Below are 10,562 nucleotides of genomic sequence, written 5' to 3'. Positions count from 1 at the left end.
TGTAATATAATACCTAGTCCAACTAAAATATTATAGGTCAATATTAAGGTCTGATATCGCGCCTTGCGTTAGTTAACCATTGAAAGATGTCTTTGAATTTTTAAAGCATTTTAGAAGTCTTATTTCTTCATTTTAAGCTTCTCAGAACACTTTATTTCACATAGGCATGCATAGTAAACTTCAGGGTCACGCTGTGTGCCCCCTAATTGATCTATAATTATTTCCTGTAGAAGTGTACACTATTAGCCTGTAATATAATACCTGGACCAACTAAAATATTATAGGCCAATATTAAGATCCGATACCGTGGCGTTAGTTAACATTGAAAAGTGTCTTTGAATTTCCTTGTTTTAATGCACTATTTAAAATATACATAGTGTACCCCCTAATTCACCTATAATTATTTCCTGTGGTAGGGTACACTATCACCCTGTAATATAATATGAGGTCCAATTTAAATATTATGGGCCAATATTAAGATCTGAAATCAATCTTTACGTTAACATTGAAAATTGACTTCGCGCTTCCTATCTTTAAAGGGTTTTAGAAGGCGAATTTCCTCGTTTTGAGCAATAGTGAATTAAGTCATTTTTAAGGTCAGATATCGTGCCGTTTGTTAGCATTGAAAAGTGTCTTCGAATTTCCTTGTTTTAATGCACTATTTAAAATATACATAGTGTACCTCCTAATTCACCTATAATTATTTCCTGTAGAAGTGTACACTATTACCCTGTAATATAATACCTGGACCAACTAAAATATTATAGGCCAATATTAAGATCCGATACCGTGGCGTTAGTTAACATTGAAAAGTGTCTTCGAATTTCCTTGTTTTACTGCACTATTTAAAATATACATAGTGTACCCCCTAATTCACCTATAATTATTTCCTGTGATAGGGTACACTATCACCCTGTAATATAATATGAGGTCCAATTTAAATATTATGGGTCAATATTAAGATCTGAAATCGATCTTTACGTTAACATTGAAAAGTGACTTCGCGCTTACTATCTTTAAAGGGTTTTAGAAGGCGAATTTCCTCGTTTTGAGCAATAGTGAATTAAGTCATTTTTAAGGTCAGATATCGTGCCGTTTGTTAGCATTGAAAAGTGTCTTCGAATTTCCTTGTTTCAATGCACTATTTAAAATATACATATTGTTCCCCCTAATTCACCTATAATTATTTCCTGTGGTAGGGTACACTATTACCCTGCAATATAACACCTGGTCAAATTAAAATATTATAGGCCAATATTAAGATCCGATACCGTGGCGTTTGTTAGCATTGAAAAGTGTCTTCGAATTTCCTTGTTTTAATGCACCCCAGCAAAAACAAATCTGTAGGTCCAGCTCCACAAAACTGCTGTTTGCCACCAGCTAAAGCGACGGGTCTGTGCCGGCAAAAGTCACTTTCAACTGTACTAAAGTGAATGGCTGGCCTTCTGTCGAGCCAACAATACCGGCCTATCGATGGCCGGTAGTACCTAACCCAGCAGTTACTGTCTAAAACGCGCTGGGTGAGTGATTGCCCGACATTTTCCAGTAGAGGGTAATCAATGAATCAATAATTGAGGGCCAGCAATTTATATACACCCAGCAGCATCCCTTTAGTTTATAGAGGTTTAAGAGAGGTCATTGACCTAGTTACAGGAGTAATTAAAACCCACAAACCTAATTTTTATTTAATTCAATTAGCTAAATAAATATCTAGCTAGCTAATACATTTCTGAATAAATTATTAATATATGAACTAAGAAAATATTTCTAGGTTAATTTTTTCATTTAAATTGTTTTATGCAAAGAATATTTTTTACACAGTTCAACCCCTTAGTCCTAAAGATTTGCTGTGCACAATCTATGCTTCCACTTATCAATACATTTTTAAACTAGGTAAACATATGTAATAATCTTTTCTTTACAGTGATATTCTACTTAAAAGCAGAATAATAAAACTGCTGTCCAGAATTATGAAAATTCTGTATCTCACAAGTAATTTTTCAAGTTTTAACTTGAAGTCAATATATATGTCTATAATAGCTTGTAGTCAGTATATAATGTTTTAAAATTAAAGCTGTGTTCTTAAGGAATCTAGTGATACTATTGTACCCTATACAAAAATAAATACAACCTACAGCCGATAATATTAAGAGGCTGTCCAGAGATGATCATTTAGTGCGATACTGATCATGAATTCATGTTTTACTGATTATATTTAGTCTTGCAGCAAATTTAACAAAAAATAGGTGTATTGAACAAAAATGTACTAATGTAACCAGTCATGTAATGAATTGAATGTACCCTGAAATTAGTTAAATGAATAATCAACATTGTCTCTTGCAAACATTTTATTATACAAAGACATATAAATACAAAGACATAACCTTAATCAATACAAATATTACACAAATTTCAATTTAATTTTAAAAATAATAAAAACAACAGAGAAATCATATCTTTGTCTACATAGAATCACTTGGAATAGCACAGAAGAGTTCTCCTGAAAGAGAGGATAATAAAATAAAAATTATGCAAATCGTATATTTTAAAAACATAAGTATTTTTGTGAAAATGAGCTTTTAAAACTAAAATTTCTATCGAAAAGTTTTTGCTTTTATCATTTCATTGATAAATTTTGACTCATCAAATTAGTCTTCAAATTAGTAACACCATGCAAAACATACACCTGTCTTATAATTTAGAAAGATTTTGAACATAAAATTCCTTTCTGAATGAAATTATTGAATATTGACTCACGAACCCATTAAGATTGACAACTAGTACATGAAAATCTAACTGTTAAATGAAAAGTTATTCAGGGTGTTTAATTTTGTGCTCACCTTTTCTCAGAAAATATTTAATTTTAAAAAACATGCAGTTTTTTCTTCATTAATTTTATGGTGCTCAATTTTATTGCATTTAATATTTAAAACAATTATGATATTCTAATGTAAATTATTGTTTCAAGGAAAGCTGTAGAAGAAAAATTACTTTTAAATATATATTACTTACATGCACGAATGTATCAATAGTATTTCTTTTTCGCTTTACTTTTATGATTAAATTTTTAATTGTATACCCTTGACAAAAAAAATTTCAAAATTTACAACATTTTTCATATTAAAATAGGCATCAAAACAATAATATGTATTGAATTGAAACCAGAATTGAAACCATATGAAAAAAGGTTGCTCAAAATTTGCTAGTTAAAAAGGCAGATAATTTTACAATTCTGTAATAACTTTATAAATCAATAAATTCTTAAATTACTTTAATGGTGATGCTTTGTGAAATTAATGTTTTCCTCATATAAAAAACACAAGAACTAGATAAGAATAACGACAGATTTGACCAATGTCACGATTTCCGTAATGTCTTTATATAACTGGTATAGATGTAAGACAAAAAATGAAAAGTTTACATAAATATTAATAACATTGTTTACATCTCTGATGAAATTTCTTTTCTTCAAATTTTTTTATTAATTTAGTTCCTTCTTTTAAAAAAAAATATTTGTTAAATACTCCATTACTATGCCTAGGAATAAAAAAGGGAAAGGTGCTTCCTAAAAAAAAAAGGGTACACCGAGTTTTTAAAGGGCTTTTAATTAACACCGTAAATAGTTAACAAAATGTGTACTATTATGTAACAGCTGAATTCGATTCTTAACGACTGTAAAATTACCATCCTATACCTACTATTTTACATGTATATTTCAAAAAGTAGTTCTCACCCATTATCAAAATGAGAAAAATTTGTAGCTTACAAAGAAAAAAAACATGCTAATAGAAAATCATTGTGCAATAGAAAACATTGTGCAATAGAAAAAAATATTGTTAAACTTGAAGGCTTTTTCCATAATTTAAACTATTAACTAATAAACGATTAATTAAAAATAAATATTGAAAGGTACATATTTTTAAAAAAAATATTCATTTCAAATTTTTTTAAAAAATCTTTTAATAAACTTATTGATACTAAAAAAATCTTTTAAAAATTTAACCAGTTGAGAATTAACAAAGTAAATATTTGTAATGGTATCTGAATCAAACTTATTAACACGAATAATTTTAAAAGTGTGTAATCATCATTTACACATTAAATTTTTTAAAAGGAATATTATCAGACAGTGTCGTCAAAGGGCAGTGAGGACGGTTGGCCCTTCTCGAGGAGGTACACTGCATTTTTATTTGATACAGAAAAATTAGTTGTCATTTTCTGTAGATTAGAATAGCAGGAGTTGCACATTAACCACTTTCAACATATACTTTTCGAATTCTAGCAAATAAACTCTGTAATAGGATACACACATTATGGGCCACAAATAAAAAGAAACAAAACTTATTTAAATCTAATGAATAATTCAGAGAAAAATTAGACTGAAAACATTTAAACCTGTTTGATTGCCCAAGGACAGGAGCGTTACAATGGGCGTTTCCTTATTATAGACTTTTTTCCCCTTTTTTTTTTAAATTGCAGGCATTGGGGGGTTGTCCCATTGGCCACAGGAATGCCAGAACTACTACTTTCTTCTCGTTACCCAGTGGGCACCTGTGGTGAAGCAGGGTCGCCCACGTCACACAACCACAACCCGTTTATAGGGCGGAAAGTTAAAAAAGAATCTTTAAAAACTTCAACATTTCAATATGCAATTAAACTGGTTCTGATGTTTTTCATCTCGTTTAACTCATAAAATCGTAAGATTTCTATAATCTTTTTGCTTCTGTCGCACTTAAATGTTAGTTTAGAGATTCCTAATGTGTTTACATTTTAAACTTCTGTTTCAAGAAAACTTTTTTGTTTTTAAAAAGGTAGGTGTATATATTATTGCCAAATAAAAATATTTTGTACTATTGAAGAATAGATAAATAAGTGAAATGTAGGTGTTATTAACATTATTTCTTAGTTACCATAAATTAAATTTACTTACACATTTTATTAAGAATTTTTTAACTTTTACGGGGCATTTTATTTGCTTGGACTAAAAAATTGTTCTTATCGCAAAAATTTTTTCTACCAAATAATGTCTTAGAAGGCATTCAATATTGTACAGGTTAGTTTCAAGATGCTTCAAATCAGTACTTTGTCGTTACTTTTTTTTCTCTCTTTAACCTACACGTTTTTAAGCTATGTTAACAAGGTAGGTTTTTAAATATGATTGTGTTTTCACAATCAAAATCTTACTGTACTTAATAAAATTTTTAAAAAAATATTTTATATACATCAATAAAATTTATAAATATAACACTTTTTTTCATTGAATAGGGAAGTGAACGATTAAAATGAAAATTAATAACCATTATTAAAATAGAAAACTACATACAGTGACCAATCACTTCTGCGCCACCTCTTTTATGTGCCTTTTGCATATATACAAAGGTTTTCAAAGGCCCTTGATCATTATATAGGAAAATAATAATAATTATAATTCTTTATGCATCATTCAGAAAATAAATATTTCAATTCAGCACACAATTTATTTTTAAAAGTCTAAAATTTTGATTTTATTTTTTGTTTAAATAGAAAAAAATAATCCCATTTTTTAGAAAAAGTTTTCAGTTTAAAGCAAATAAACAATCTTCGTTACAGATAAAAGGAAATAAGTTACTGGATCTAGTAATACAGTTCATTTTTCTTCCCTATGGGATTTTTTTCACCTTTATTGTTTCTAGGAAGACATTTTTTTTATATGAATTTGAATAAGGTGTCTTATCTATCACACCACCCACATTGAAACCACCATATATACCACCCATATGCTTTCAAAATTTATCTAGCAGTGTCTTTCCCACCACCAATTAAAACGTTAGTTTTTGGTCAAGGAATGTAAAGCTATAGCGATTACTATTACTCAGTTTACGCGAAAACAGAGATGACAAAAACATTACTCGAAATCATTAAAAACAATTAGAAGGTTTAGCCGCTATTCACGACTATTTGTAGTTTTATTCAGCTATTGAAACTTTTCTATCTAGCTTTTCTTATTTGTATGAACTTACTGTTTTTAAAATCTTATGGACTTTTTCTCTTGGTCCCAAAGACTGAAGCATAATGAGAATTCACTGTATTTTATAAATGAATTCGCTTAATACATTAAAATGTCCCTAATCCTTCTTTAAAATCATAATTCAAATAATAATAATTAAAATAATACTTCTCAAAATAATAAATTATTTATGCACATCAAAGATTCTGCAGATGATAAAAGTAATAAAACTTACAGAAATTCATGGTGGACTGGCACAGGTTTACCAACATTTGAAGAGCTAAAAGGGAAAAAAAAGGGTCTTATTTTTATGTAAATATTAACTTGAGATATACAGTAAAAATTTTTTTCAGTAAACTTTTAGCAGAAATTTAAAAAACATTATACAACGGACACCCAGAAAGATTAAGTAAAAATTAGAATAATATTTTTTAGAAATTTGAATGAGAAAAATAACTTGTAGGCTACGAAATTTTATTAACAGAATCGTCATCAATAAAACAACAAAATTTTCTAAGTTCGCCTCTAGGATCACAAAATATAAGGTCAGCGTTTAAAATCTTCCAAAGAGTTAATTGAAATTTATTTTTTTATTTCCACTTAAAGATTCTCCACAAAAAATTATTGTAAATTTAGCTTTCGCTGAATCTGAAGCTTTTCTTATGTGCATGAACTTACTGTTTTTAAAATCTTATACACTTTTTCTCTTGGTCCCAAAAACTGATGCATAAGGGAGAATTCACTGCACTTTATAAATAAATTTGCTTTATACATTAAAATGTCCCTAATTCTTCTTTAAAATCATAATTCAAGTAATAATAATTAAAATACTACTTCTCAAAGTACCTAATATTAAATTAATTATGTACATCCAAGATTCTGCATATGATAAAAGTTAAAAAACTTACTGAAATTCATGGTGGACTGGCACAGGTTGAAAAGCTAAAAGGAAAAAAAAGGTCATATTTTTATGTAAATATTACCTTGTATACAGTAAAAATATTTTACGGTAAACTCTTAGCAGAAATTTAAAAAGTATTACCCAATGGACACACAGAAAGATTGAATAAAAATTAAAATATTTTTTAGAAATTAGAATGAGAAAAATAACTTGTAGGCCAGGAAATTTAGAATGAGAAAAATAACTTTTCGACCAGGAAATTTTATTAACAGAATTGTCAACAATAAAAAAAAACACAAAATATAAGGTTAGCATTGAAAATCTTCCTAAGAGTTAATTGAAATTTATTTTTTTATTCCCACTAATAGATTCTCGGCACAAAATTATTGTAAATTTAGCTTTTGCTGAATCTGAAGCTTTTCTTATTTGCATGAACTTACTGTTTTTTAAATCTTATACGCTTTTTCTCTTGGTCCCAAAGACTGGTGCATAAGTGAGAATTCACTGTACTTTATAAATGAATTCGCTTAATACCTTAAAATGTCCTTGATCCTTCTTTAAAATCATAATTCAAATAATAATAATTAAAATATTACTTCTCAAAATAATATTAAATTATTTATGCACATCAAAGATTCTGCAGATGATGAAAAAAAAAATAAGTTAATTGATAAATCATTTTAACTATTAATAAATTTAAAAATTTTTATCAGGGGAATTGGTTGGTAATAGTTGCTTTTCTCAATTTAATTTATGTAAAATAGAACAGTTTCACATAAAAGTCATTTTTGAAATTTAATTTATTTTGAAAAAAACTTTTCAAATTGATTATAATCAAATTTTTGTCGTTTCCATATGGTTCGCCCCCTAGTACAATAATTTAAAATATGTGCGTTTAAACCCTCACTTTGCTGTGGTCAGACTGACAGGCAAACAACAACTATTTTGCTCAAGCCAAAACAGATTATGAAAATAAAATAAGAAAATTATCAATAAAAAAAAGCGGCTAGATTTTTTCGTTAAGCCGTGTTTCAAACTACTCGTAAATTTACGTTTAAATTAGTGTTCAATGGAATCTAATATTAAAGCATATTGTGTCTAATAAACTATTATTAATAATTATATTAGTCTAGCACTTCCATACAAAGCTCAATATAAGGATTTGATATTTAGTTTAAGAAAAAAAAAAATTCCTTTAAGTGATAAGATGTAAGTTGTCAATGGAATAAGAGTTGAATTTGGAGCACTTCAGCTACTTGGAAAGTGAAGTTGATGAGAACAGAGACGCAGTACTTCACTCAGTTGGAAAATAGTAGAAATTTCAATTGCAAGTTACCATTGTTACAAACATGAAAGCGAGATAATTCAATAAATAATAAATACATTAAGTAATAAAACTTACAGAAATTCATGGAGGACTGGCACAGGTTTTCTAACATTTAAAGAGGTAAAAGAAAAAAAAAGGTCTTACTTTCATGTGAATATTAACTTGAGATATACAGTAAAAAAAATTTCGCTTAACTTTCAGCAAAAATTTAAAAAGCATTACACAACGGGCACTCAAAACGTTTGAATGAAAATTAGAATAATATTTTTCAGAAATTAGAATGAGAAAAATAACTTGTAGGTCAGGAAATTTTCTTAACAGAATTGTCAACAATAAAACAACAAAATTTTCTAAGTTCGGCTCTAGGATCACAAAATATAAGGTTAGCATTGAAAATCTTTCAAGGAGTTAATTGAAAAACTTTTATTTCCACTGAAAGATTCTCTGCAAAAAATTATTATAAATTTAGCTTTCAGTGATTTGGAAGCAGTTATAACTTGTTTTCTCAATAGAATACAAGTTAAATTTGAAGCACCTCGGCTACTTCGAAAGTGGTCAAACATCCTTTTAAGAAGTTGTACTTGTAAATAAAATGGTATTATATTCTGTCTATAGCGGTCAGGAAATGATTGTAATTTAAATTGTCAACAAGTACAGAGCTCCTGTAGATTTTAGTACTCTAACTAGTCGAAAAGTAGAAATTTTGATCGCATGTTACCAATACGAGTGCGAGTTCATTAAATTAATAATAAACACAGCAAGAAATAAGAAAACCTATAGAAATTCATGGAGAGCGCTAACAGGTTTTCTAACATTTTTAAAACTAATAGAAAAAGAGTTGTTTGTTATTTTTATTGAGTATGAATTTTGTTTTCATATTGTATTGAACTTTTATATATTTTTGTAATCCCTATAAAAATCGGGTATTATTTTATATGAATATTAACTTGAAATTCACAATAAAAACATTATTCACTTAACTCTTAACAAAAATTATGAAGTAACTTAACATTGATTTCAAAATATAAAAGAATTTTGTAATATTTTTTTTTTGTATAAGTGGGGTTAGCCAATATACAATTAAGTATGAGCAACTGCGTGCTAAAAAACTTTCCATAATCTATATTTTTTTAGGTTGTTTAAGAATTCACAGCACGATTCTTCGCAATTATTTATATTAACATGTACAAATAAATTTTTCATCTTAATTTAAACTATTTAGTATAAATTATTAAACCTTTACCTATTTTTACACTTGAATTTAGCTCAAAAATTTCATTAAAATGAAATACATATAACAGAAACAATTTTTAATATTACTAACAGCAATTAGTTAACTAAAATCTAAATATTATTTAACATAAAGAAATAAGTTTTAATGAAAATTCTTGATTATTATACATACCTATTTTCATAATATACTTAGATAAACCTGATTTATATCATATGCTACAACATATTATGAATTGCACTTAAAGAGTCATCATACAACAGAATTTATATTTGTTTTTGGCGTGCTACTGCTCGATTGTCGCTAAAAATTTGGCGGCGATCTTGGTGTTGATAAAACATTTGTCTGTACATTTTCATTGAATTAAATTTAATATTTTTTATTATTCTATCTTAGAAAGGTGTTAATTAGTTAATTATGATGTATTAATTGAATAAAGATGATTGCCAATCTAAAACATAGCGCCAAAACAGCACTTCAAACGCGGTTCTTTGTAAACCGAAATCTGCACGTCGTAAACATATTTAAACAATAGTAAATCAAAAATGATTAAAATAATAACTTCAATGTAATAGAAAAAAATAAAACCTTACCTTTTTTGAAAATTATAAGAATCCAACGTGCTTCTTTTTCTAAACAATAAATTCAGAGTTACAGTTACTCGCTCGACCGCTTCACTGGCGGCAGCAGACAACTTTAACTTGGTGGCCCATTGGGTAGATTCAGACTGACGGGATGCGGCTGTTTGTAATGTACAGGCCCTACACTTCCTACAATGTTGGCAAAAGTTCATAGGGTGGCCCAGCAATCAACCCAGCTGACAGTAATTTGCACCTTCACTTTTCAATCAGTACCGTCAGTAATTTCGAAGATGGCCAGAACTTATGTTTTTGCTGGGACTATTTAAAATATACATAGTGTACCCCCTAATTCACCTATAATTATTTCCTGTGGTAGGGTACACTATTACCCTGTAATATAATACCTGGTCCAACTAAAGTATTATAGGTCAATATTAAGATCTGATATCGCGCCTTGCGTTAGTTAACCATTGAAAGATGTCTTTGAATTTTTAAAGCATTTTATAAGTCTTATTTCTTTATTTTAAGCTTCTCAG

At 28.3% G+C, this 10,562-nt stretch overlaps 1 long non-coding RNA gene across 5 annotated transcripts; it reads right to left on the bottom strand.

Annotated features, from left to right (window-relative positions):
- Positions 1-2,330: 2,330 nt before the first annotated feature.
- Positions 2,331-10,338, bottom strand: LOC147816756 (uncharacterized). 5 transcript variants are annotated; one of them, XR_015429039.1, is made up of 5 exons: positions 10,039-10,338; positions 8,290-8,319; positions 6,895-6,928; positions 6,222-6,266; positions 2,331-2,500 (listed from the first exon to the last, which is right to left on the bottom strand). It is a non-coding gene; the product is annotated as an uncharacterized LOC147816756 (long non-coding RNA). The 5 variants fall into 5 exon arrangements; XR_015429043.1 differs by lacking the exon at positions 10,039-10,338 and adding an exon at positions 9,620-10,007; XR_015429041.1 differs by lacking the exon at positions 8,290-8,319 and having other exon boundaries at positions 10,039-10,259.
- Between the last annotated feature and the right edge of the window lie 224 nt (positions 10,339-10,562).

Source organism: Parasteatoda tepidariorum, chromosome 1 (assembly GCF_982258835.1).
Source record: "Parasteatoda tepidariorum strain Cologne lab strain chromosome 1, Ptep-v5.0, whole genome shotgun sequence".
NCBI lineage: Eukaryota > Metazoa > Arthropoda > Arachnida > Araneae > Theridiidae > Parasteatoda > Parasteatoda tepidariorum.
This window is presented reverse-complemented; position numbering and strand designations above follow the sequence as displayed.